Source organism: Trachinotus anak, unplaced genomic scaffold (genome assembly GCF_046630095.1).
Source record: "Trachinotus anak isolate AG129_WGS33_773 ecotype Australia unplaced genomic scaffold, CSIRO_AGI_Tana_v1 ptg000009l, whole genome shotgun sequence".
Lineage (NCBI taxonomy): Eukaryota > Metazoa > Chordata > Actinopteri > Carangiformes > Carangidae > Trachinotus > Trachinotus anak.
Genome location: NW_027273860.1, coordinates 16,925,525 through 16,953,236, shown reverse-complemented (window position 1 = coordinate 16,953,236; position 27,712 = coordinate 16,925,525). Strand labels below are relative to the sequence as shown.

Genomic DNA, 27,712 nt, shown 5'->3' with positions numbered 1-27,712 from the left:
TATACAATTAAACTTTATATTTCTGACAGAGTGAAGACTGGTTTGCACAGCCAGCTTGCTGAGCTGTGTTCCCATGACTATAATTTTTCCAGCTCTCTCAGCATTGTAGTGGCGAGGCTCTCCAGACTGCAATGTCAATCTGTCAGTATGTCAGTCAGTCAGTCCACTACTTGGTCCAGAGTGAAATATCTTAACAACTAATGGATGGATTGCCAGTAAATCCTCTATAGATATTCATGGTCTGGAATTCATCTTCTGGAGAGATACTTGATGGTATTCTTATATATATATATATATATATATATATATACATACTTTTATGGTATTTTGGTAAGATCCTGACCATGACCATGAACATCTCAGGATCAAGTATGGCCTTTATTCTCACTCTCATGTTTCCTGTCAACTCTTTACAGGCACTCTCTATTAAAGACATATAAATACCTCTACGACTTCCACAGCAACTTCACAACAGTTCCTTTTTTTCCTTTTCTATTTTTTTATTCTTTTTTTTTTGTGTGTGTGTATTTCTTCATGTTCCATTCAAACTATGCGATGGCTTATTGGACTTTGCCATCCAAGACTTCTGTAGGACTCAATTGTAACCAAAATTAATTTATCTAATGAGTTAAAATAGATAATACAGGGGCAATTGAGGATCAATAAAGTAAATCAAATCATCTGCATCAAAATAAGTAAATAAATAATACATAAAATGCAAAACAGAGAAACCAAACTAATCCAAATAACTAAAACAATTCAGTTGGGGTGTACCTCCCTGACACTCAAATCCCTCTATAAAAAGGGTTACATTGATATGATTTGGTGTTTAACACTTTTATCTTTTCATCACTGTTTGCTTAAGTGTGTCCACCAGCAGCTGCCATATTAGCATAGTTAAAACAGAGAAGAAAATGTAGAAAGTCAGTTACAAACACATCACACTTGAGCTGGCCCTTGATCACAATAACAGCCAAATGTCTGGACTAAATTTTTGTCCTCAAACAAAACACATGTCCGTGCTTCATGGAGCAGGCATTAATGTCTTTTTTGTCACTGTTTGTCTTTAAGCTCCTCTTTGCTGGAGTGTTTGTTTCCATTAGTTGCTACAGTAGCGAGAATGGATAAAGAAAGCGTAGTAAATTAGCAAAGAGTTGTAGACAGGAGGCACTTGAGCTACCCACTTAATCACAACAATAAACTGAAAATAATCATATCCTGAATGCTTGAGTGAAGCTATTTACTCCATTAAGTAGCAAATATGTATTTGTCAACATGTAATCTTCCTCTTGAACTGAATAATAATATTACATTTAAAAAGTCTGATAACATTATGACAGTATAATGTAATATGAATCTTAACACATTAAAAGAACAATAAACTGAGAAGTGGTTTCATCAAAATCTGTTCTTCCTCATTATTATGTAGATTTATGCAGCTAGGGTTCTTAAATCTAATTAAATAATACTCTCCATAGGAAGGTTGAGTAGTGCAGCTTCTGTGTTGTTGAGTTATGGTCACAAGAATGTGTTCAAACAGACAGATGCCCCAAAGATGACATTACAGCTCACTGTGGAGTGGCATAAAAATAAAAGAAGTAGCTGTCAGCAAAATGTGCTTGTCTTTTAGGCTTCGGTAATATCCATAATTTAATATGTAATATATGATATTGTCCCCGGGATATTTTAGTCATTTCAAAGTGTTATTTTTTACATGCCAAGGCACAATGCACAGTAAGCAAAGTAGTGAAATGAGGGCCAGACTTGGCATTATCAAATTAGTTATCGAATATCAGCCCAAGCCTATTGTCTTTGAATAATAATTATCTTAAAGAAGGAATTCAAATAATGTTTCTGAAATTCTATCATTTCTTGCTATTATTGTAAAACTCTACTACTCTATGGATAACTTTTATTTGTTCAGTGACTAGAAATGTGTTTTTGATATAGATAAAATAAAACAATCAGTCAATTTTCCAATTCAGTTCTTTTATCGTCTAATAAAAGAATAAACAAGAACATACACACTCCAGCAATTACCATTACAAGGACATTAGACTACATTGGAATTGTTTGACATCATTACAAATGAGATTTCAAGCTACAGAGATTATTATTATGGTTATTTAAGAGGTGGCATAATGAAGGAACAGGTCTCCTTAAAACTTCAGTGGATGTCCTCACTAGTTTCAAGCTTCACACTGTATTAAAATGAAGGCCTATCAAGAAGTTAGAGAAAGACGCACGTTCACCACCGCTGGAGCCGCAGAGGCTTTTGTCAACAAACACCTCGGCCCGGACGTCGGAACCTGACCCAGATCGGACCGGTGAAGGCTTGGACTGTTCCCTCATCTACAGGGGGACGTTGTTGGTCCACAGACTTTCACCCAGCGTCCTTCCATCAACCGACAGCTTTGTCCTGTTACCGTAATGTACAGTTACTATTGCCATGACAACTGATCACTCCCTTATTCTCAGAATTTATTTTAAAGAATTTCATTTAGTGTGGGAGTTTCTCTGCCAGTGTGTTTTTTTTTCATTCCTATGTCACTCAGTTGACTAAACAACTGAGAAGGGAGGAGATAGGGACAAAGTTTATTTGAGACGTAAAAGATACTCTTTGCTTTCAAATTTATGCTCAATTCTGTTATTATAATATTTCGCTTTTGTTCCTTTTCTACGTCTTTCCTCTTTACGGGTATATTGATATTCAATTTGGCGTTATATGTTGATCATGAATACTTGGGAGCTCTCCTAGGTAAGGTAGATAGCTCATCGATGGTTACAAGGAAGTTATGTGTTTATCACAGAAGGGAGGGAGGGTGGGGGAACACACAGGGATGTTGCGGATTACTTAATCACATGTCAGGATTGCATCTCGTCTGATCAGAGGTCTTCTAGATGGCTAACTACACTATTCTATCCCTCAATGTTAGAGGATTAAACTCACCATTTAAACGCTCAAAAATTCTAGAATTACTGAAAAGGGAAAATGTCGATGTAGCTCTCCTATCTGAGACTCATTTAGAACCGACTGATGTCCGTCGTATGCAGAATAAACACTACAGAGTGGTAGCATCCTCGGGGGATGGATCTAAAACTAAGGGGGCAATGACTCTAATAAAACGTAAATTAAATTTGGCAATTGATAAAATTAGCTCTAACAATTCAGGGAGATTGGCTTATTGTGGGGTTTCTATTCAAGGGAAAAAAATTGCTTTCGCAAGCATATATGCACCCACAATCTTTGATCCATCATTTTTTCCTTGGTTAACTAAGGAGTTATTAGCTCTCGCTAATTATTCACTTATTGTAGGATCGGACATGAATACATTTTTCGATAGCAGTCTAGATAGATCTAATCCATCCATTACACATTCACAAGCATTATCCTCCAACGCTCTTGCCAAGGACATTAATTTAGTGGATATTTGGAGGATTCAAAATCCTACAGCTAGAGACTACACATACTTCTCTCCACATCACAAAATGCTCTCAAGAATAGACTATATGCTAGCTACACCAAGCCTGATCCCGACTGTAGATAAGGTTGTATTCCTACCTCGTAATATCTCTGATCATAATGCAATATTAACCTCATTTAATCTGGATTTTCTACAGGGCTCCCCATCCAGGTGGAGGTTCAATATAACTCTTCTCAAAAATGAAAAATACCTCTCACAAGTTAAAACCAGATTGGTAGAATTTATTAACATTAATAAAGACTCAGTCTCAGATCACGCAATGGTATGGTCAGCAATCAAGGGCTTTCTGCGCCACAATGCGATAGGTTTTTCATCTTATCTTAAAAAATGTAGATTGCAAAGGATCTCACAATTAGAAAAGAATTGCAGTGATTTAGAGAGAGAGATTAAGGACAATTATAGTAATGAAGTTGAAATAAAACTTAAGTCAGTGAGGGCAGAATTAGATGATATACTTAGGCAGCGGGCGGAATTTATCATGCACGCCACCAAACATAGATATTACACGGATAGCAGTGAACCAAGCCGCCTCCTTGCGTTAACGTTGAAACGGCAAGAAAACCAATTCAACATTCCATCTATTAACTGCCCGGTGAAGGGACTGGTCACCAAAACGGCCAACATTAATAATGCATTCAAGTTATTCTTTGAGAGTCTGTACTCCTCAGAGGACAGGCTCTCATCAGAATCTTTCGATTCTTTTTTTGATAAACTTAACTTACCCACATTATCTGATAATGAATCTAGGGAACTGGATGCCCCGATAACTCTAGATGAACTACACAAAGCAGTTAAATTGACCAACAGGGGGCGCTCCCCAGGAATTGACGGGATCCCAGCTGAGCTGTATTTGGAGCTTTGGGATATTTTAGGGCCGATCTGGTTAGACACTATTAATTCCGCGATAAGAAAGGGCTGTTTCCACAAAGATCTAAATACAGCGCTTATCTCAGTGCTTCATAAGCCTGGCAAGGATCCCCAGAATTGTTCAAGTTACCGTCCTATATCGCTAATTAACGCAGATATCAAAGTTTATTCCAAAGTGATTGCTATGCACCTGGACAAAGTTGCGGGGAAGTTAATAAATACGGACCAAGCTGGCTTCCTTAAAGGACGGCTGGCATCTAACAATGTCCGGCGGCTCTTACACGTTATCGCTAATGCTAAAAAGACAGGTTTGCCAGGTGGACTCTTGTTTCTTGATGCGGAGAAAGCGTTTGATCGCTTGGAGTGGGGATATTTGTGGAAAGTCTTGGAAAAATTCAAATTCGGTCCAAATTTTATTAAAATGATACAAGTTTTATATTCTAATCCCTCTGCTAGGGTCGTCACAGCTGGACAGCTCTCTGATCTTTTTAACATAGGTCGCGGCTCTAGACAGGGATGCCCAGCATCTCCTGCCATATTCAATTTGTCACTCGAACCGTTAGCCCAATTTATACGGCAAAGCACATTAGTTGCTCCAATCCAAATAGGGCCTACATCACACTCAATTTCAATGTACGCTGATGATACACTTATTTACCTTTCCAACCTACAACAGTCCCTCCCAAATGTGCTGAAAATCATAGAGCTCTTTGGTACACTTTCCGGTTATAAGATTAACTACTCCAAGTCGATCCTACTATTGTTGAATACAGATCTGAAGAAACTAAACATCCAATCCTGCATACCAGTGGCGCAAAAGGCGGTATATTTAGGTATAGAAATCAGTACCTGTATCCAGACAATAGCGAAAAATAATTATTCATCTATCTTGAAGAAAGTTGAGGAGGACCTTGAGAGATGGGCAGCACTCCCTTCGTCGATGCCTGCCCGTGTAGCTACAATCAAAATGAATGTGCTCCCACGCATAAACTTTGTAAGTGCTATGCTCCCTCTACCAGCCCCAGCAGGGTTTTGGAAGAAACTTGACTCAAAGATTAAAAAGTTCATTTGGAATGGCAAGAAGCCTCACATTATATGGTCAATACTACAACGAGACAAACCCCAGGGTGGTTGGGCTAGCCCAAACTTTAAGTTATATCACTGGGCGTTCGTGCTGCGTTCCTTTAAGCATTGATTTGATGCAGGGGTAGCTCCACCCTGGAAGGCGTTAGAACAGGAGCTGGTTCATCCTTTAAGACTCAGGGATGTGGCTTTCTCTGGACTCAAACATAAGAAATGTTACTCTCAATTTGGCCCGATAGTATCATATGTAATACAAACTATGATAAATGTAGAAAAACATATGGGTTTTAACTCAAAATGGCACACGCACTCCCCTATCTGGCATAATGCCAATCTATTGACGGGTGGTGAACCGTTCATATCACAACTATGGGCTCAAAATGGCATTTGGACATTGGGAGATATCTCGGGCCAGAATGCTATATTGGATTTTCAGGATCTAATGTCCAACTTTAGTATCTCAAGAAACTCACAGTTCCTTTATTTTAGAGTAAGGTCAGCACTTAATTCACTCAAGGTTCCTTGGGGGGCTGAATTGAGGACTCACCCTTTAATATTATTGATGGAGAGAGCTCCCCAAAAGAAAACAGTCTCTTATATTTATAATAATCTTTTATCATACATCCCTGTAGAATCCCCCGAATGTAGATCTTGGGAGACAGATATACACCTAGAAACCGGTACAATTAACTGGGATACTGTGTGGGAAAATGTCTTTAGATCATCAAAAAACCCAAATCACCAATTAATCCACTACAAAATTTGTCACAGAACCTACTTAACACCACGTAAAAGACATATGATGGGCTTGGCTCTCAATCCTAACTGTACATTCTGTAATCAGGGCGTTGTGGGAACATTGATGCATGTCCTGTGGCAGTGCCCAGATGTACAAAGCTTTTGGGTTAAAGTTGTGGATAAGGTGTCTGTTCTGATAGGGAGGAAACTCCCACTGGAACCAGCACTTCTCCTTTTGAATGATGACTCCAGGCTCAAGATTACTGAGGTAAAACGTAGACTCTGGTTGGCTGGTATGACAGCTGCAAAAAAAAATATTGTTTTAAGGTGGCTTCCGCCACACCAGCTATCAATAAAACACTGGCTACAAGCTCTTCTCGAGGTGATGTACCTGGAGTGGTCATCAGCTCGCATTAATAATTCTAATCCACGAACGCTGGAGATGTGGAAAAAAGCTGCAGAAGACGTTAAAACATTATTGGCATGACTCTTGAAGACCATCCGTATCTCTGTATGTTATGTAATCCTGTATGTTACATCATCCTATTTGATTGTTTTGACTCAGATTTTGTAAAACATATGACTGTGTGTCCCGTGGGGAGGGAGTTGAGGTGAGGAAGGGTGGGCAAGGGGGTGGTTCTGTGTTTTCAGTGGGGAGGGGTAGGAGGGGAAGAGAGGGAAAGGATGGAGGGGTGTTCTGTATGTTCTGAGGGGAGGGGAGGGATGGGTACGGGCGTTCTGTGTATTCACTATTCAATGTATGTGTGTTTATTATATTTTCAATGTTTTGAAACTAATAAAAAGTTGATTACAAAAAAAAAAAGAAGTTAGAGAAATAAACTAGCGCAACCTTAACCAACCACAGAACTTAAAGACCTCTTCCGATGAAAATCAATTTAACCTTGCTAACAAATCTATATGGTGTTTTTTATATATAATACAAAACATATCATGATAATCAGTCAACACCATGACTGCATGTTTCCATCTTGTAACTCTAGTAAACCAATGACAGTCCCGTCAACTTGTGGGGATGGGGGATGGGCAAAATAAACATGATACTGTGTCAGCCACTGCCAGTTACAAACTAATAAAAGAACATAAACAAATAAAAGATGATAACCATGTTAACCATCGTGACATGTCTGCTTGTCACTGAATTTTGTGCACCTGAGTCTGACTGACGCTCAAATGTGTGGCTGAGTCTCTCCATTGGACCAACCCAGTCAACCTTGCACAAGCAGCGGTGGTGGGCGGGGCACAAGGTTTGATCCAGAGTTTCTCCACAAGGAAGTGAGAGTAGATGTCCTTCCAGCCCAGTTTTCCATTTTGACTGATTTTTTTATTTGGGAAAACCATGTTACAGAAAATATTATTCAAGGCAGAGTATTTTTACATTATTTAAAACATGTCGGGAGGAACTATAAATGCAACATACATCAATGCATCAGTAACAACAATCTCCCTTGTGTGTATTTAGTCTCTGTGCTCCCTCTTGTCTTTGTCAGTTTGTCTGTTTTACTACTGTTGACATAAGTTTGGATTAAAGTTCCCTGTGTCTCTTGCTCCCGTTTCCCAGTGTTTTGGGATTTTCTGTTAGGCTCCAGTGTTCCCTGCTTTTCACTCAGTGTCATTCCTGTGGACTTCTGAAGTTTCCCCTGCTTCCCCTTTTTGTTGCTTTCATTTTTTTTACATTTTTTTTAGTTGTTTGTTTGTTTTTTGGCTGGTTTTTGTAAGTTTCTTTTGTTATTAAAAAAAAACCCAAAAACCAACCAAAAACCCTTGTCTTTTAGGTCCTTAAAATTGTTCATGTGACAGAATAAGCTGACCAAAGATGGACCCAGCACACATTCCTTCAGACCCCTCTGAATGTTTTCATTTACTGGACTCCCTGGTTTGCCTGTATCAGGTTCGGAAGGGACTCCAGGAGTGAGAAAAGAGAGGCTGTTCTGAGGGTTGAATGCGGAGGTTTAAAAAAAAGCCCAATTTAAAGATTGTCTGCCTGACTGGCTTAAGGTCTTTATTAACACCCCTGTTTCCCACTGTGCATTCAAGTCAGCTAGCATCAGGTCTGATAGCTTGCACCCCAGTCTCCTCACTTTGAGCCAGCCTCCATTAGCCTTCAGTCAGTTTCCTGGTCAGCTAGCAGTGAGTCCACAGTCTCTAGGCCTCTCTGCCTTTTAGCCAACCCACTGTCAGATTCAGACATGAAGAACACTGAGCTGTCTCCTTTCTGAGGAACTCATCTTGCCTTTCCCGGCAGACTTCTAGCGTTTGGAGCTTCTAGAAAGAAGGAACATCACAGAGACACTAGTTCCTCAGCTTCCAGGCTGAACCTCAGCCCCAGGTTGCCAGTGTCCGGCCCAAGCTACAGGTCCAGCTGCCCAGCTAACCAGAGTAAAGAGAAAATACTAATTTTAAGGTAAGAAAGTATTTTTTTCACTTAATTTATTTTTGTGATAGCATTGTCTTCTTTATAGTTAAACATGTGTATGTATCTGTTTCGGTATCTGTGCAGATATCTTTCATGCAAGTTCGCAGCAGTGGCAGGCAGTGGTAATGTTTTAGCTGTTAGCTGTAAGGTAATCTGGTTTATGGCCACAAGAGTCTGGGTTAAATGTAACAAAAACACACACACACAGACACACATACACAAATGTTCAATCGTTGAAGCTGGTGCAAATTTGCATATTATGTTCAGTTATATCATTTTGTTCAAATGTCTTATTACTGCTATGACTGACAGTAATTAACATAGTTGCCTCACACACAGACACACACACACACCAATTAAACTCATTTCTGTGTTGAATAAAAAGCTTCAATATAAAGTTTTGTCATAAATCTTATATCATGATGTTACATTTCACCCCAGGACATGGTACAACTAACCCAGACTATGGAGTGAATTGTAGTATGTCACCTTTTGTGATCAACACCATGCATTTTCTGTTTGTGTTGCAGAGATAACCCCTACACCAGTTAATAGCAGACACGTGTAACTTGTTTGTGTTACATTTTTAATGCACTGGCTTAAAAGAGCTCCAAGATACAGACAGAAATGTCCAAAATGTTACAACCATCTATGGTCTCTGTTACAAAACAGCCTTTTCTCTGGAAAACAAAAAAAATGTGATTTTTCAGGGGCAGTGAGGCTTCAAATACATCATTGGTGTGAAGTGTTTTGGGGGCACTGGCAAGAGCCAACCTGCCACTGGTGTAGGGGTTGTACATAGGAAATAATTGGGGTAGCTGTGTTTTGGCCTTTATTTTTTACCTTGCTACTGTCTCATGGCTACCAGCAGTCTGACCCAATGCTCAGCTCAGCCTCAACTGTGGCTCTGCTCATTTAAGAGTCAATATTATGGTAAATCATAAATGTTGCAACTAATGTGCAGTGGATTTAGTGACTAAACCACTAAACAGCAATCCACAGTGGTGCATCTTTCTGTATACTTATCATGAAAACTATTTGTTTTTTGTTTTTGTGTTTTTATTTGTTTGTTTTTTGTTGAATATCTGATGTTGTTCAGCCATCGTTTTTCTTCCCAAATATATGTCAAAGTGTATTTCTAATGTGTGACTTTACAATTATTTTTTGTGTAGTTCATTGCTGTGAACTGCAACAGCAACTGTGAGCTCAAAATGCGAGCAGCAAGAGCAATAAGTCTCCATAATGATGAATTAAGGCCACCTCCTCAGTGGCTTCTTCTGGGCTCTAATTGAATAATGGGGCTCCATCAGAGACCGTCTGAGTCAGCACGTACAAAGGAGGCTGCAAGCAACATTTAAACCTTTCTCATAGAATATATCAGTGGTTGGCTGGGAGTGATTCTCCTCTCAGCATCCAGATGTAGCAGCTGTTAAAGGAGGCTTGAAAATCCTATCTTCATACTCAGTGTCCTCTGCTTTCTCCTGGTAGGTCTTGCTCACATCATCTGGATTATTACCTCCTTCATTAAAGGCCAGTATGAGGTGGCAGGAAGACCTGCTGCTACCTCAGATCCTGCCATTGCAGGACATCAAGTGTGACGATAGGATGCCGTTTTTAAGCCTCCTTAAACAGCTGCTACATCTTTATCATGTGATGAGAAATACTTGGAGTTATCAGTGTGTGTTTGATTTAGTAGAAACAATATTGTGAAAAATCCATCCATAAAAACCACCATGGGAGACATCTGGTCAAAAGTTTTCAAATTAATTAATATGAAGAAAAGCTTCATGTCAAATGTCCTCATTCCTCAAAGTCCTCATGGAGTGACAGAGTTTTCAGTGTGTGCATCCTAAAACGTTTAGTCGTTTGTTTAGTTTTTCCATCCATATTAACACCCCTGGAAAATTATTAAACTTCCTGAATGTAAAAGTAACTTAGGCAGCTGGTCACATGGTCTGCTTATACCTGTAGCCAAACAAGGTTGGATGTTCACTGTGTGGAGTAACATGCATAAACCGTGATCATTATTCGACTTCTTTAAGGAGAAACATAGAGTATCTGCCAGTTAATATAAATATTGTCCTTGCATCTTAGCCTGAGCTCAAACACTGTGAACTTTCCCAGCAATAGATTTAGAGTGACAGCTAGAAATGAAAAACTATGATGAGTAATATGTGAATATGTGTATGTTCTTCATTAAAACAGAGGATAGAAGAATGTCTGCAAACTCTATATTGTTGGACAGTAAGTGGCAGACAAGTGTCACCACTGAAACAGAGAGGCTCATCAGGCCACATGTGAATATAAACCAGTGATAATGATCTTTTTTTTTTCTGTTTAATGATGGCAGACTCAACCTGCTGTTAACATCCTTTGCAAGGCTTTTCAAGAAAACCTCAAATTTCTCCACACAGCAGCCTAGTTTTGTGTCAGTGTCCATTTGCATAACACAACAAGTTTCTTCTGGCAGTGCACTGTACGAGTAATACAGAGTCAACTAGGTGAAACAAGGATAAATCCAGCCTGCTGGATGGAAAGTGGGGTAAACAGAGGGAAGGACAAACAGGAAGAGAGGGCAGAGCGAAGAGGACATGAGAGCCAGGGTTGAATAATGATGCAGAACTCAACAGTCTGTTTTCTTTTGTTTCAATAAATGCAGCACTTACAGAGCAGCACTGCGTGTCCTACAATCTGAATGAATTCACCAGTTGACGGTGTGAAAACAGTGACTGGTCATTTAGTCAAATCCTGAGAATAAGAGACTTTATCAATGTGAGGAGATTATTGGTTCAGCATAAATTTACGCACTGAATCTGATGCATCAAACAAATTACCAAAACCAAACTCAAACAGGAAACTGCATAACTGGTTTAGGTTTTAATGTATATTAAATGTAACGATCAGTTCATCCCAATTACAGAAAACAGATTTTGTCACATACCCCTTGCTATTCTGATAGCAAGGGGTATGTTCATTCCCCTTTGTTCATTCAGAAAGTTGCCTGTGAAAACATACTTCAAGAAATAACGCAACTCATTGTTTTTTGTTTCTGTACGCCACAGGTTAATTCTTATGCACCCATTATGACTGTGCTTGGACTTTTGTTTATTTCCTGTTTTATTTTGAAATAACTTAACTTGTGTGTCCTCTGTTTTACTTCCTGTTTTGTCTAGTTTTCCCTCCTTTGTGATTGTCTGCCCCACCCTGATGTGTTTCACCTGTGTTCAATTACCCTAACCCTCCCCTGTGTATTTAAGTCTTTGTCTTGTCAGCTCATCTGTTTCCCCTGTGTCTGTTTGGATTACTCAAGTTGGGACTCTTCAGAGTTGCTGTGTTCCTGCCTGATCTCCAGTTTTTCACCTTTAAAGTAAGTCTTTTGTGTTTTCCCTTTGTTGAATAAGTTTTCAACTGAACCGGCCTTCGTGTTGGCATTTGAGCCCAGAAATCCTAAACTTCATGACCTTAATTTGGTTTCTTTTCATTTGAGAACATGTGTTTTAGTCAGCTGTTCTGTCAATGCTGTCAATTTATGTTGTACATTTGTTCTGATTCATATGTCCAGGGTTGAGTGCTTTCTTCATCAAAAGATCATTTTATTAGGGACACCTAGCTAAACATAATGCAGTTCCATTGAATATTTCTGCAATAAATCATTCATGGAAGTTATAATGTCCAGTTTTATTAAATGTAGTATTTCAACCTTATGATCATTTTAAAGGCAATAGATGTAGGGGCTGTTAAACTGCACTGCATTATAGCTATGTTTCTGTATAATGCCTGCATTAGTTTCAGCTAGGTGAACCTGCCAAAACTGCATGTAGCTTCTAATACGCTTATTCGCTTTCTTTAAAAGTGAGATGAGGAGATTGATACCACTCTCTCATCTGCAGGATAAATATGAGGCAGGAGCCATTTAGCTTAGCTTGGCTTAGCTTTAAAACTGGAAGCCACCCTGGCTCTAGAGCAGCTCTAACTTCTAATTTGTTTAACCTGTACATAAATGGGCTGTATTTTACTCCAAGTAAATGTCCCATAATTTCAAATGAATTCTTTTCACTTTCTCCTGTTGTGCCTGTTTATGCTTTGGCATCTGCCAAGTCCTTGAGTCTTACTGCTTGGTCCCTGATACCATCTTTGAGGTTTCTGTCTCCACTCTAACACAAAGGCAGATAGGGAGCATTTTGTGTGCTTTCAGAATTGAAAAACGACATTGGAATAGCTAAAAAATAACATGTTTTTCCAGAAGCAGTGTTCATGTTTGTCTCCAACACCCACAGACCTCAGTGTCAAAAGTTTTCTGTAGGTTCAATTTACTAGGTGGTAGAAGAAATCTTGAAGACAGACCTCTAAAAAATGTTCAAATAAGGGCAAAATTATCTGGATAAACTGATAACGCTAGAGGTAAAGGTTTTCTTTTTTTTTTTTTTTTTAAATGTGTGTAATCTGGGTAATCTGATCCTTTATTAGCCTTAAGGCTGGCATAAAGACACACTACACTTCATCATATGATGTGGTGCTTTTCAGCATGTATTTTAGCACAGGACAAATGTGAGAAACAATACAACAGAAGAGAGCATTATGGCCCATTAGGTATTTATTATTGATGTTTTTCACTGATGGTGTGCTTACATGTGGTGAAATGTAGAGAGGAAAGTGTAGACAGCGGAAACAGAGCAATAACTAAATAAATTGACTACACGCAGATGCCAAACAGAGGTTGCTGCCTCCCTCCAGAGCTGCTTGTCCTGGGGTGAGAGCTGCCCCTGACTCCACTTGTTAAAAACAATTGGTAAGATTTCATGTTGACAGGTGTAGAACACCATTTGAGTCCTCTGTTTTGAATTGGAAATTCTGTGGAGTGGAGTAATGGTTGTGCTTTGGCGACCATCTAATCTGACTGAACCTATTGATCCGCATTATAAGATGAAAAACTCCCCCTAGAGGTTTTTTTAACATACATATATGTATGTGTACACACACACACACACACACACACACACACACACACACACACACACACACACACACACACACACACACACACACACACACACACACACACACACAGATTAAATTCTGGCCAAAACAGAGCTTGTATCATAAAGAAGAGATCAATAACACTGATTCTTTTGAGATAAGAGCTGCAGATTTAAGTGGTGTTGAACAGATGGAGGACCCGGCAGCACTGAATCATTTGCAACACAATGAGAGAAGTTAAGAAAGTTGAGAAATGGTACTGATGTCAGTGTGCAGGAGTCTTTTCTCTTCATGATCCACTGTAGCAAACAGTCAAATGGTTTTGGAGGCTGTGTAGCTCAAGCGGAGGCTGGCTGAGGTTGCTCTCTTCATCAGCTGCCTTTTCTATCTTAACAGTGGCAGCCGAGACTGATACATGATGCCTGGAAGAATAGGGAGCAAAGGGAATTCAGCTGTCACAGAGACCCCAAATATAACCTGAAGAAAAGCTCCATTCTCCGATTTTTCTGCCTGCCTCTGTCGTTCTGCCCCCCACCCTACTCCCCATTCTCAATTGTACAGCCTCTCATCCTAGTCTCTCTTGCTCTTTCCAGGTTTGAAACTCACTTGCAAATGCAAAGAGAACCATTCATTTTTATGCGTTTGACAAGATCCCCCTCTCTCGATGACATGCGGCTGAGATGGTGAAAAGCTCACCTATGCAGCTGCCAGTGTAAAACGCTTCCTTGGATGCTGCTCTCACATTCTGAGGCTTTTTAATGGGAAGCTTGACTTTCTTCCATCTGCCAACTTTCTCAAGCAGCAGATCTTGAATAACAAAAACACCAAAGAGAGGGACCGGCGGGGACAATGCTGATTATTTTTGCTTTCCCCATCAGATTTCTCATTTTTGTTCTTCAATTCATGCCGTTTTTTTTTTGTTTTTTTTTTTAAACACATCGATGTCACAATTTCTATGGTTGGCTTAACTAAAATATATTAATATAATTTTTTTTTTTTTTAAATGAGAACACAACTGATGGCTTTAACTTCTTGTTTTCACTGCTGCTGTGACCTAGTTGCCAGAATAAAAGCAAATTAGCTGTATGTTAAACAAGCATGCATTCAATTTGCATATGTTAGCAAACAGGTGTATAATCAGCTCCCCGTGTTGAGCACTAAGGAGTGCGCTATAGCTGTACTCGCAATATTCATTGACACTTGTGCTCAGTGCTGCTTGCTCTATGGAGAACCACTAATTAGTCAGCCATGAACAGTGGAGCTCGTGAGAGATTAAAAAAAGGTTAGTTTGATCAAACAGAATTCATATGGGAGAAGCAATATTCATATACACTAATCCTCACTGCCACAGCAACAGTGGCAGGATAAAGGGATATAAAATTATATTGTTTATTAAACACCATCCGTAAATCTTCCTCATCTTAACCAATGAGCAGTGATGCACAGTAAGATCTGCTCTTAAGATCACGACAATTTGGAGATACTTGGGTTTCGCAAGACAGTGACAGACATTTTATATGTACTGTACACGCTGTGAAATACATTGCATATTTGGTTCATCGTGTATCATAGCCACAGGAAGTAGGGGAGCTGATGGCAGCGCAGCAACTCTTCAACAACTTTGAGTTTATTTTCTTTAAGTGTATTTCTCTGCACACCTCACAAGTGGTGATACAACATGAGAACATTCCTTTTTTAAATGTTGAATCATGAAAGTTAAATAGCCAGCATCAAGAAAATGTAAAGGACATGATAGAGTTTAAGAAGTAACAAGTCTGGAAATGCAGAAAGCAGCTGGTCCATTTTAAAGCCTTATAAATCAGAAGGAAGATTTTGAAATCAAATGTACTATTGTCTCTACCAGCTACCTACCTTCATTATAGGCTACATGTGTCATTGCACCTGTGATATGTTAGGTACAATGATACATTGCAGGCAGAGGGTTACCTTGATATTTTTGTTTCATTATACTTCACTCAAGTTTTCCAGACAGCCTTTTCTGTATCAACTGGGCAACAGTATTATTCAAATAATACCCTCTCCTCAGCAAGTACCTTTTTTTATTTCTTTCAATGCCATTTTGTTTTTTGTGTTTTGTTTTTTGTGCTACAGAATACACCTTACTGTGCATATGTAACAGGCAGTTGGTCTTCAGACACAGTGTGTTTAACAGCTGAATGGCTTGGTATGAGGAAATATAACCAATGTCACAGCTTTCCTGATGGTTTCTTTAAGTCTTAGTTTTTCAAGTATTTCTGAAAGCAACAGTCAGGTGCCCATTTGAACACGGCTTGTTTGCCGTAGTCACTGCTCCTGTTAATACCTATCCTCCTAATGCATTTCCAATTTACATGATGGGGGGACAAAATCCTCAGTGGAGAACGGTGCACTCGCAACACAAAATACATTCCCCTGGCTCACTGCCTGGTAATGTGTGCCTAGGCATAATTCAGGTATTTACATATAAAAAAAATCAGACAGTCAAGTCTTAATCTTTCCCAAAAAATTCCTGAGCTGAGGTCCATTTTCAGTAGAATACAGGACTCAGTTTACAGAACTCTCACTTATTTGCTTAAAGTCCTATAAAGCATGTTAAAAGACTTTGGCCTTTGTGGGGTCCAAAGGTCTTGAAACATCAGAGGCAGTGCTCAGCTAGTTCAAGTTAAAATCACCTAAAATGATCATCTCTGAATTTATATATGGAACTAAAAGATCAGCTACCTAATCAATAGCTGAGGAGGAAGCAGGAGGTTGATACACTGCAGCCACAGTAACTGAAATATGTGCAATATTTACTTTTAGAGCTATAAACTCAAAACATTGTTCAACCGTGACTAAATCCCACTGGGTGTATCTGTTCTAAAAAGGTTAAAATCATCTAAAGATAAAACAATATGAGGATTCATTAGAGATACCAGCTGGTCCAGTTTTTCATGCTGAGTCGTTTAAATGAGCAAATTCTAAACCTTTCTGGCAAAAGATGAGTCATCCTTCAGCATATTCTCCACAAGTGGGCAAGTGCATGTGTGGTGTGGAGCTAGAGAACAGTACAGCTTGACTCCTTCAGTGAGGGGATCCTGTGGCTCTGTGTTGCTTTGGGGGGGGGGGCATTTTGCTGGCATGACTTCGGTCCACTTGTCGCCTCAGAGGGGATGGTCAGTGCAAATCAGCAGAGTTGTTCTGAGTGACGATGACAATGCCCCCTTGCATGGGGAGGTCACTGAATGGTTTGAGTATGAAAATAATGCGAGTAGTAGGCTGTTGCTCTCACAGTCACCAGATCTCAACGCTGTTGAACATCTATGGGAGATTTTGGATCGACGTGTGTAACAGCGCTCTCCACCACCAAAACACCATCATCAAAACGCCACCAACTTTAGGCAAAGGTAATACTTAACATTTGTTGTCAATGTTGTCAAACAACAAATAAAACTCTAATGTAAATGAAATTCCACACAATTAGTTCGTAGAGGAATTTGCTCCAAAATGCAATTCATTAATTACTCATCATATCCTCATATCTTGGGAGTGGAAGAGAGGTGGGCTGAACACTTATCAGAAGAGGTTAAAAATGAGCTCTCTTCCTTTCAGTTCACACGTTGCCGTGACCTTAAAAAATGAGCAGCCATCCAGCCTCTCAGAGCAGCTCTTTAGCCTCTTTACTGTAAAAGCTCAGCTATCCTGTGTTATCACATCGGCTATAATTGCATGAGCTCACCTCTGTATTCAGTGGTGTGGCTTTTACTGGAATATTAGTGCTGAACCATGAGTTTCGCTGAACTTCATTTAAACTTGATTTGCATAAAAGCATTTGATTTAGATATGGTGACCAACAGGACTCGTATGAGTAAGTGGGTAGGTCATGACCATCAACACAGCCTGCACAGCTGGAAAAATACTGCATGTGAACTAGGGGTGGGAGATCTGGCCAAAAGATCATATCAGTCTTTTTTTTTTTAGGTAGGATTAGAACCCACTATCTGAATGGTGAGTCTCCCCACAAATTTAGAACTGGTGATCTCATGACTAGTTGTGTATATGTTTGCCAGGACACAAAGCCTGTCACTTCAACTCAAAGACCAGTCACAAATCTCTGCATCCTGTTTATGATCTGATTTTATTCTGAAAGTCCCGACCAGAAGATGTGATTCGTATCTTTCTGCCACTTTGACGCTTCTTTCGAATGTTTGTTTGTTCGCCACTATTCTTCACCCTGCTTCGTGTTTCTCCACCCTCCGACTTCACCACCTTGACCTGCGGTACTTCTTGTTCTGCATCAATGGGGAACTGGTGCATGTGGCGCTACTCTGAGGCAGCAGAGCACAACTGGCCTTTAAATATTAAATATCTAAATAGAGCACCTATTTAATGGTGCAATCTGTATGACTCATCTGAACAGAAGATCATAAGCCAAAGTAAGATTGTATATGATATACTATAAGAATGTCAGTTCGCTCGACCCCTAATGTGAACAAGTTCTTTTCAACAGGTCAGAGATGTAGGTTTATGACATGTAGGAAAGGTACAAATGTTTGTTTGACGGCCTGTTGAGCTAAAAGTGTGAATTCATTTGGTGAAATGAGGAAGCAAGACAATCAGTTTAAAATCCTGCCTTGAAGCCCATAGAGGCTGCTATGTTCACTACTACTCACAATAAAAGGAGCTGAAATGTTAAAGTTTAACAAGTGAAAATTTGGCAAATTCAGTGGTGATCCAGTCAGTGGAAGACTGTTTTCCCAAGAAAAAACATCAGCCCCTTGTTCAAATGTCTAACCACTGAGGTGCATGTATAATTGACAAAGACCTTTTAAGCAGTTGTGTGTATTGTTATAACTAATTTGTCAGCAGTGAAGGTGGAAGTAGCTTTAAGGCTCAGTTTGGTACAAAGTGGACTCAAACACATGACTCAAAGGCAGGCAAGCTGACTTTGAAGTTTTACTACTTCCATAGTTCAAAACAGGAAAACAGTTGGTTCTAACAGGCAAACAGCAAAACCTTAAGGCTGGATTCTAAGACAGTATCCATAACAGAAAATCAAACTGTTCCTTGTACCCGCAGGATGCTGGAAGATGTGCACAGCCCATCAGTCACACTAATGGTCAGGATTCTCACTACACATGGAGAAGATGCAGACTTCACAGCTGTGATTTGGCGTTTCAAACATCACTGTTATTTCAGACAGCTTTGTAATCAGTTCATCAGGTGCTGTAATGTTTCTGGACCACTGTGGTGTTTTGGTTTTGGTCATCTCAGCACTAATATGCAAGCATGAAAGCACACTACTTAATATAAAAGATTAAGAATGGACAGGGGAGAAAACACCATGTACTGTACCAGAGCTGTGATCAGTCACCGGCAGAAAATTAATAAACTGTTCTGATAATCAATCGTTTCCAAAAAAAACAGCTATTCAAATTTGAAGATTTCCTGCTTTTCTGTTTTACATCATGAATTTAATATATTTGGATTTTTGACTATTTACAAGACACAGCAAAGAATCTGAACACATAACCTTGGACACAGGGAAACTGGGATGGATATTTTTCATATATTTTACAGATAAATCAGTAATTAAAGTCATCATTAGTTGCACCCCTGTACTGTACATATGGTGTGGGCACACTTATAAATGTGGAGGCATTATGCACAACTTACTTAGACGCAGTACCAATTGCAGAGTGACTAATTAATTGGTTTAAATAAATATGACTCATTTTTGGCTGGACTGCAACAGCAGGGCCAGCCCTTTAATCGCCAATGTCCCTGACTGGCTGAGTGAGTGATGGTATTTCCACCACTGCTCAGGAGCACTTGTACACAATACACTAAGCCTAACCTTCGTTACAGCAAATAAACTTTCATTACATGTATCATTACTAAGGGAGACAGAGGAATAACTAAATGTAAGATATGAGAGAGAGAGAGAGAGAGAGAGAGAGAGAGAGAGAAAATCAATAAGAAGGATTCATACTAACCACTATGACCAATTCTACATATCAAACTGAGGAAGTTAGACATAAACAAATAATAAAAGTCTGTGATGTTCTGGAGTTGGAACTAAATAAAAGCTAAACTATTGTGGATTTCTGGTGGAGGCTGTGAGCTGTGTGAGAGACAAAATAATAATTAAAGTCACATTCAGAGCATGTGCCTTGCCAACTAACTTGGTAGAGTGTTTGCCATTTGGGTCTAGTTTTTGCCCCAGCGACATGGGTTCGAGTCTGGCCTGTGACCTTTTGCTGCATGTCTCTCTCGCTCTCTCTCCCATTTTCCCATCTCTCTCATTATGATTGTAATACAGGCAAAAGCCTGTAAAAAAAAAAAAAACTAAAAAAAACATAGTCTGTCTCTCCTAACTTTCTGAGTGATCATTTTAAAGGTGAATACAGCTGAAATCACAGCCCCACCTTTCTCTTTCATTCGTGTTTGGTGATTTTTGTCAGTCAGGATTTGACCACAGGCAGTCCAGCCACATACTAGGTTTTGACGTAGTCTTGTTCTTATTGTATGAACATATGTGTGACCTTAAAGTTTTTGGGGTAAATATGAAGGTAGTTACTTGCACAACAATGCAATGTAACAGATAATCCTTCTGCATGTGTACATGCACATCTCCACTGTGCATAAATTGTTACCTCCTCCCCACTTTGTTTTTTTTTACCATCCGTACAGTATGTAGTATTGTTAATGTGACTGCTATTTCCATAAGTTAAAACTGAAAGAAATATTATTCCCGAAAACACTGTGCTGTCATTAGGCTGTAGCTCTCTTGCCACCAAAATATTATTTTCAACCTACAGGTGACATTGTGTAATTATCATATTCTGATGAAGACACTATGGAAGCGAACATTAGAGATGACAGAGGATGTCACTAACAATGTTCCCTCTAAGCTGCGCGCTTGCGCAATCGCGCACTGCTCACACATTCTCAGCACACAAGAAAATCTATACAGCGCATAAAATAAAATTCAACATAAACTGTAAATTAATTAGAGCAATAACATTTTTTTTCTATAACTTTTTGCAGTGTAACACAGTGAGTGACAGATGTCCAGCCAATGATACGATACGGTTCACTTACGCTACACAGCCAATCATAGCATTGACATTGCTTGCGTAGGTGCCCTTCCCACACGTGCCGCGGCGCCGTGCAAGTTAGCTAGCTAACAACAGTGCATTTCATTTTAAGTGGGCCAAATCACTTACATTAAAAGTAAACGAATGGAAATTGCTGCTGTAACTTGATTCTTTTAATAAGCCATGTAACTTGCTATGATCCCAGGTGTTGATCAGGTGTGATACTGGTGTGTGGCCACAGAGTGCACATCTGATGTTGCTCACAATGGCCCTCGGTGTGCTCAGGGAGCTTCTGTGTATGCCAAGACACATGAAAAATTTGAGGGAACATTGGTCACTAATGTAATCAAACCAACATATGTTTCATATTTAACCTTTGTTCGAATTTAAGAAGAACATTTCTGGAATCTAACATAAAATCATTTTTTCACATCAAACCTGCAACTTTATTTACCCTCATCAACATTTAATTGAATGATATGAATTGTTGGTTTGAGCTTGTCTACTTGCTGTATTCTACAGCAGGTTATTGCTGCAAAAGTGTCATCGAATAAGTTCTGTTTTTTTTTTTTCTGGAAAAAAAGCCTAGAGGCTGATAGCACTGCAGAGAGGCATGATTTTGTTGCATTCATCTGTGGGTTAGAGATGTCATAGTCAAGTTAGCAAAGTGTTATTCTACAATCAATAAGTGATGAAGCAACAAGGTCATACAAATCAATGAAAAGATGATACTCAAGTGCCTCCTCTGCAGTGGATTTTTTTTTTTCACAGCTTGGGAAAGAAGTTGTTTGTTTTTTTTGTTTGTTTGTTTTTTTTTTTTTTGTTTGATTCTAAAGAAACATCGGAGTAATTATTTACAATGAGACATGCAAACCTAAAGAAATATGCTTGAGTTTTTTTTGTTTTTTTTTTTATTGCAGCTAATACAATAAAGCTGCAGTTAGCAGAATCAAATCCTTGTTATATCACACTTGCACACAACACACACATGCACATGGATGTGTCTGCATGTGCATATGCCTAGTAATTACTTGACACCATCTGTCCTTCACAGCAGTCAAACACACTTAGTATATAATGGTTTATTTTTTAATCTGTGCAGAGTCTAACCTGCAGGTCTTCTTAATGTGAAAATGGTGGAAATGTAAATGGTAAAACAACCTCATAAAGGAGAGAAATAAAAAGTGAATTAATATTCTCATTCTAATTCAAGGCTGTTTCAAATCAGTCATAGGCCTGTTTTAAAAAAAAAAAAGAAGACCAAGAATTACATCCCCTGCTTTGGTCTTATCAGGTTTGAATTTTATTCGAAAATTGACTAATTTCATGAAGTGAGGAGCTGAGGGCTTCAGTGCTTGAAGACAAGATTTCAAACTTATTTAGCTGTGAGAGCCATTGAGAAGCTTTCAAAAATGCTTGAATTCATTATAAGAAATGTTGTTCTTCAATACCACTGCGTAGTTGCCGTGTTGTGACATCTGTCGTTTTTGGTTCCAATCATTGGTTGGCTCCAGTCAACGCAACAGTAGAGTCTGACTCAGTTCAGTGTAAAGGTTTCCAAGGACCCAAGGCTTCAAAACCTTGGGAGTAGCCCACAACATCACAAAATAATAAAATAAAAAGGTGGTGTGTACACTACAAAGTTTCAAGGACATTGCTCAGCAGCACTGGTGCTATGCACCATCGTATACAGGTGCTATACTAGATGAGATGCCACCAGATTAATCCTACAGTTTTACACTTTTTTTTTTCTTTTTTTTGCAAACTATCTGTGCACAAAACCAGAAATATGCACAAAAAGGCACGCGTACACATCATCCCGTTTGATAAATCTCACTCAGTCACAGAAATTTGGCTCACGTGCACGTGCCTCATTTCTACAATTAGCTACAAATGGATGAAGACACTCCCTTGATCAATGAGTTTATAGACAAGAACACTTTCTGTGCCACAAGTTACCAGGCGTGGCAGGGCACCTTTTGTCAGTAAACACTGTCAAACATTTACATCTATTATGTATACGCAGTGATTATTCATTTAAATGGTTCAGTTAGGGCTGTGTATTCTGTAAAATGTCTACTTGTCGTGTAAATCAAGTTATCACAGCAAGTTTCTTTTTAAATTTTAAAAAGTAACATAGACGGTAGCTGACTGTACTAGCTGAGTCCTGACAGTCCTGTGAACCTCAACACGTCCAGTCAGTAATAATCCACGTCACAGTTTACTTGACTGTCATGAGTCACGATGGCAGGCTGACTGTGGCTATCCCCTCCCTGATCTAAATATGGCGTCTACCTCAGAGCTAGACTGATAAAACAATGGGCACTGATCTGAGCTCTGTCTGTTGAGGAGATATCTCTGGCTAAGAGGTGAAGCCATGGAAGTCAACTGAACAGTGTCTGACTTCTACTTCATTCGGTCTGTCCCTGCCGTGTAGCGAACACTAGCTGCAGGCTAAACAAATTAAATAATGATCAGTTTTGGCCTGGTCTGTGCTCTAACTTATCACTAAAGTGGATGTATCTACTTAGTTGACGGTCCATGTGTAGCTGTATGGATTAGCATTTTTAATATGCTAATGTAGTGGTAACATAATTATGATGTGTGTGTTAATGCTCCTAGATTCCTGTAAACACACCATTCACAGTTGGCCCCTCCTCCTTGGTTCAACATGCGAGAGAGAGACTTAGAGCAGCAGTGGGCGAGCGAGCTAGAGCGTGAATGATGAGAGGCTTTAGCGAGAACAAAGCAGTAAATCAGAAATGTTATTTTCTGATTGTTTCAGTTATGCACTCTATAGCACAAAGAAACACACCCCCACCTCCACACAACGCCGTGGAAAGGTCGCATTTTGTGTGAATCCAGCCAAAGTGCACACTCTCTCCTGTCTGCAGTGGCCTCTCTGCTCTGTGTTTCAAACAGACACACAGGGGTAAAGCTTTACCCTTCCTCTATTTTACCACTACTTTAAACTGTTTCTAATTGTTGCTTTTGCTTTTGTTGCTACTTATTCCACATCAGTGTCAAGTTTATATGGACCTAGATTCAACTGTATACAGCCAATCTATGAAAGCATACCACCCTCTAAATCTACAGCAGATGTCATTAAATTTATATTTAAGTTGTTTATTTCATCTATTTGTCGATTCCTCTCATTTCTAATAGTCACGGTTTAAGTTCAAACAACACAATTGTATGATGCATAGTCATTCTGCTGTTTTTTTTTTTTTTTCTCTCCTCCCCTGCCCTCTTTGCCCTCACTTTCTCCACCTACGTAAATGTTAGGTGTGAGTTGCCAAGCCCAGCTGACAGATGTGGAAGTGCTAACCATCTCCACTTTCACACCATTCCTCTCCCATCCTGCGGGCCCTTGGGTGACACGACGAGGCATGTGGGCTGCAGAGGGCTGCCTGCCACAACCACTCAGCCATCAGCCATTAACACAGAGATGAAGCCGTGTCTCTACTGCTTGGCCGGGGAGCAGGTGGTCACTCGTCCAGGTGAGAGATGGCTTAAAGCAGAGCCTGCTTTCTGACAGGTATTAGAAGCAGCGCGAGAAAACGTGCAATGTGGAGCAGAGCTGAAACACTGCTCGGCACTAAATCCACCAAAACCGTCAAATTATTTCAACCAAACAAATCCACAAAATCCAGCAGTGTTGTATCCCTGACAGACTGACATGGCTGCTGCCTTGTTTACTTTCACAGTTTTTTTTGTTTTTGTTTTTTTTTTTTGAGAATATATTGGAGGATTTGTTACTTCTTTGACCTTTAATTGACAACACTATGACAAAGACTGGACTGAGGCTGCAATTGGGAAAAAAAAAAAAAAAAAAACCCTTTTGCTTTTGAAAATATTGATTGACAATGCAGCTGAAACAAATGCTGTTATGAATAATGCTCCTTACTTAACACACTTTTGTAACACAGGGAAGCACATCGTTTTCTCGTCTTTTGCCAAACACAAAGAGAGGGGCTTTGATTGAATAGTCCTGGGAAGAGTGCAGTAATAATCAAGAAATGTCCACGTGCACCGTCTGTTCCAGAATGAGGGTTCTTCACTCACATCAACACACAAATTGTGATAGGCTGTGTTTTTTCTAAGCTCAATGTTGGATAAACATTAAAGACACTTTTGTGTATGCTAACATAAATTTTAAAAAAATCATAAATGTTCCATATCACGGCATGATATGGCTGGCACGCCAACCCTGGTTATTGGTTTATAATGATAAATTTGCATCCTTAAGCACCTGTTTTTTTTGTTGTTTTTGTTTTGTTTTTTTGCCATTAAAAATGCTGTACAGGACTTTCAAATTTGCCAAAGTTAAATACTTTGATTTTATGCCATACGATAAACCTAGTTGATCAAGAAATCACAGCCCCCAGTGTCTGTCCTAAATGACATTTATGATGCTCTTTTATTTACTCTATTTACTGTATCCATTTCCCCTCCCATTTAAAGAATTAGGGGCTGAACTGGTCTAGTCTAGCAAACCTGATTACTGACCTGTCCTGGCCATAACATGAGGCAGAGTAAACTGCTTTGTAGCTCAGGCTAGTCTACATCCTGGGACAGACTCTAGCCGTTGGTGGGGAGGTTAGAAAAAGATGAGTAACAGGAAATGAAAAATTTTATGTTTCAACTCAAATTACTGCAATTCCTTCTACATAACAATATCGTTATTTTTTAAATGGAGTCATGTAAACAGAGAAAAAAAAGACTACTACCTTACTGGCAGTGAGGGAAATATTATTACACACATGTAAATATTGCTGGACAGAGGAGGAAGGGTTTTGGAGTATTGGAAGAATGTCTATGGTGATGTTGAATAGACATCTATATGGAGTCATGATGTGACCATTGCCCCCTTTGCCCCATGAGATTCTGCTCTTTCTCTTTATATGTACTGTAATAGGTGAAATGCTGCCAGCTGTAGAGTTAAAGAGTTCAGATGAATGAAGTCATTTTAAGCCAGGTGTTTCATTTAGAAGAGTCGAAGCGAATGATGGCTCACTAAATGAGCTATTTTACTACTTTTTGTCTGCCGCAGCATGACTTCCAATCAGGAACTGAATTGCTCCCAATGACAGCAACTGTGGCAATGGAAGGCAGCTGAATAGAGAGATGTTCACTGGTGCCTTTTCTTGATGTGTGGAAATGAAATGGAAAAATGTGATGAGAACAGACACCTTCACATAGATGTGGCTATTTATAATAACTATTACATCCAGTAGGTGTAATTGTAATTTAAGAACAATCCCAGGGACTTGTTTTCCCTGTTTTCTTCACCTTTTTTCCACTTTGCCACTTCAGGAATGATAAATACTATATTCTCTAATAATAATAATCACGTTTCTTTTCCTCATGGAAAATATGAACTGTAATGGGTACATCAGAGACCTTTTGAAAAATGTGCATCTTAAAATATCTTGCTCCATTTTAGAAAGCTTGAGTTTCCCTTTTTCTTTTTTTTTTGTTAACTCCATTTCACATTGTAAATGTCTCAACCATTTTCATAAAAAAACAATGTCAACACATCTTAACTGAACAGCTTTCACATGTCATTTTCCCCTTTACTCTCTTATATCGCATTCCCCCTGTTTCCCCACTTATTTCTCCAACTACTTCTCTCATGTGTATCTCACTCACTGACATTGGCTGAGTAGCATCATGTGAGAAGTTTTACAGCGTTGAATTAGGTCTGTGAGTTTCCTGAGCTGCTAAAGCAGGAAGGGCTAGAAAAGCTGCGCCAGTTAAAAAAGAAACACAAAATTTAATAACTCTCAATAATTTATAGGTTGGAGGTCCAGGTCTGGATATGATGGAGTCTGGGTCGCTGTGGAAGGATGACAGTCCTGTCTAGCTATCTGAGACTAAGCTAAGTCAAACTAAATGAGTGGCCAGCAGCTCAGTTTGGGGTTGATTGATGTTGCCTTATTATTCCTTTGGTAATAAAATAAATATAAAGTTTTACATCACTGAGAACGTATGTAGAATATGTAAAGCAATGTACCCTGCTGTCTTCATTGAGATGCATACCAAGGGCTGCAGTGAGAAGTATGTTGTCGTCTCATATAGTTGTGCTTTGGTGCATTACAAATTTGCCTTTTTCATTGGATACACACAGTTCATTGCAAAAGTTTGCATTTTCCTTATTTTGAAATGATACAAAATATTATGAACAATCTATTCTAATCAACAAGACAGTTAAACGGCCACAGGAGGCAATATACATTTTAGCACAGTTACTAATGAGTACACAGACTTTACATTACTCCTGACTGTTGTTCACAACACATTATTTATGACTTTTGGGAAAACAAAAAAAAAAACAAAAACATTCAAAAGTTGTGCTGTGGCATTCTCAGTCTCTAGGCTTGAGTATAATGTGAAATTTCTCATTTGACCGTACAGTCTGAGTCAGCAGACACATGTAAAACTGAAAGCGTCCAGATGCTGCCATCATCAAATAAAAAAAGGGGTTGTTGATAAAATTTCATTGTTTCATCCTCTTATTCAGGGTTTTTCCTGCATAGAAATCATGAGGCAGCCCCCTCTGTTGAATTTTATGCTGCTCCAGCTCTTGACAAACTGTGACAGGTTATTTTCTAACAAGCTTTTCACTCTGCGTAATGCTGCAAATACAGTTAGAAGTGACCAACCACCACAATGTGGTGATGCTGTATTGTTATCAGCACAGTCCACTGGGAAAGGCACTGCTAAAACTGCAGAAGAAGAAAAGAGCCGCAATTTTCCTCGAGGAAAATTGTGGTTGTACAAACAGGTGAATATTGTCTCTTGTGCATCTGTACTCACTCATCAGTGGCGAAATCTGCATTGTGTGCATCTGTGATGACCATTTTATGTTTAGTTGACCCAGAAGCCTGTCAAATGTCTATATGTAGGCGTGGTTCTCGTGAGGATATTTTCGACAATGCCCTCCCTAAAGCAACGACACTGTCCATTGTGTGCAAGTAATTGATGACCATCCCCAAACTGCTTTACATCATCTACACTGTACGTCACTGCATAGACTGTTGTGGGCA

At 39.3% G+C, this 27,712-nt stretch overlaps 1 long non-coding RNA gene across 2 annotated transcripts in view; it reads left to right on the top strand.

The window, feature by feature from the left end:
- The first annotated feature begins 6,882 nt into the window (after positions 1 to 6,882).
- Positions 6,883 to 27,712, top strand: part of LOC139625539 (uncharacterized) — a 30,540-nt gene continuing 9,710 nt past the window's right edge. Inside the window, exons 1-4 of one of the 2 annotated variants that reach the window (XR_011691914.1) lie at positions 6,883 to 8,595; positions 11,781 to 11,974; positions 23,949 to 24,163; positions 26,464 to 27,183. This is a non-coding gene — a long non-coding RNA (uncharacterized lncRNA). Of the gene's footprint in view, positions 8,596 to 11,780; positions 11,975 to 23,948; positions 24,164 to 26,463; positions 27,184 to 27,712 lie in introns of those variants that run through there. The other variant, XR_011691915.1, reaches the window with a different exon arrangement.